Genomic DNA, 1,971 nt, shown 5'->3' with positions numbered 1-1,971 from the left:
GCCTAAGGTCTTTGAAAAAGTTGTTTTTCAGCAGCCTGCTGAGCATCTGTCAACAAACAATCTGTTTGAGCCATTTCAGTCTGTTTTTAGACCAAATCACTCCACAGAAACGGCCTTAATCAAAGTGGTAAACGATCTGTTGGTGAATGCAGACAATGATCGCACTTTACTTTTATTACTTTAATGATCTAAGGCTGCCTTTGACACTATGGATCCCTGTATTTTATTGCATAGGCTAGAACATTTTATTGGAGTTACAGAAATATTTTTGTTATCGTGGCTGAGATCCTACCTGTCTTAAAAATGATCTCTCTGAGACCTGTGCAGTCAGGCATGTTTATGTTGACAATATTTTCACAGACCGGCCTTTAAGGTGTCACGGATAAATACAACAAAATGAAACCAGTACTGGTAACAAAAAAAAACCCGATAACAAATGGCGATAAAAACACTGAAAACCAGAAATTTCACACCCAAGCCTCAACTCTCGCAGCCCGAGACCAAATGACTCACGGACTGGTACCGGTCCCTGGCCCGGGGGTTGGGGACCGCTGCTTTAGTCCTTTTAATCTGATTCTGACACAATAAGAGCAATTTGTGATTTATTCTACATTCGTGCACAGACACAGAGCGGCGTCTCCAGGATCCGACTGTTTGTCCATGATGAGTGACATTTCCAGAGAAGCCCCTCCAGACTTAAGGAATCAACCTGGACCCTCACACACAGAGTAAGACTCAGTTTGTGCTGTAAACAGAGGTGAAGGTGACTCATGCTGAAGCAGGAAGAAAACTTAGAATGCATTCCTATGAACACAGCAAAGCTTCAGTGATGAACTTGTTTAACGAGCATCAACATAAACGCATGAATAAAGGAGTTCTTGCAGTTCTGTGTGCATCTAATATAAAACAGGAAGGTTCCAGTTTATTATCTTTGTGTTTCCAGAGGTGGGCAGCACAGACACAGAGCAGAGTCTCCAGGATCCGACTGTTTGTCTATGAAGAGTGACTCCTCCAGGAAAGACCCTCTAAACTTCAGTAATAAACCCGGACCCTCACACACAGAGTAAGAGACCACTTCTTCTGAGAACAGACCTGATGGTTAACTTTCAGACTGAAGAACAACGCTTTCTTAAGCAGAACTATTAGATCACATATATCGCTCTATTCTAGGAAACTACTTATTGATTTAAAAACTGGGTTTATAAGGTATAACACAGTCGTGTATTCCAGCCCTAAATTGTGTTAGGTAGTATTTTCCAAAGCGATTTAGGTAGAATAAACGTACATGTGTGGATTCATTCTAAATGGTTATATTGTTTCCACATTTTTCTGAACTTGTAACATAGGGACATGTTGGGTGGCCAAAGTGTAATATACAGGCAATTTGTCACCTAGTGTAAAATGTTATGCTTTGGGAGTGAGAACATGTTGCTGAACTACCATGACCTGGATGACTGAGAAACTACACATACGTTTAATCAGATACTCACTTGAAATAAAAACTTTCTTTCTCCTGTTTTTCTGTTCACGTGGCTGCAGACACATCTGGTCAGCGCCCAAACTTTGAGATAAAATTCAAAATGAGGAGTTATTTACCGGTTTGAGGATGTTGTCTTTGTACTGTGAATTAAAGAGGATTGAGCTGATCTCCATTTTACACAGTTTTACAGCAGTTTAGGTAAAAGTGTTTTGACTTCCACAGTTTAAAATGCTAATCTACAATTAAAACTGGCAAAAAGAAAACAGAGGTGTGTATCCCAAGTTATCTGTTGATATATTTTAACTCCATTCTTTATAAAGCACAGCACGACATATGCAGCTGTGAGGTTGTAGTATCATGATGCATGGGAACATTCAGGTTTTACTAAAGAAATCCTGAACTTTAGTCCTTTTAATCTGATTCTGACACAATAAGAGCAATTTGTGATTTATTCTACATTCGTGCACAGACACAGAGCGGCGTCTCCAGGA

Source organism: Pundamilia nyererei, unplaced genomic scaffold (genome assembly GCF_000239375.1).
Source record: "Pundamilia nyererei isolate P.nyererei 1_Seehausen unplaced genomic scaffold, PunNye1.0 scaffold00361, whole genome shotgun sequence".
NCBI classification, from domain to species: Eukaryota; Metazoa; Chordata; class Actinopteri; order Cichliformes; family Cichlidae; genus Pundamilia; species Pundamilia nyererei.
Note: the sequence above shows the minus strand (reverse complement) of the source record.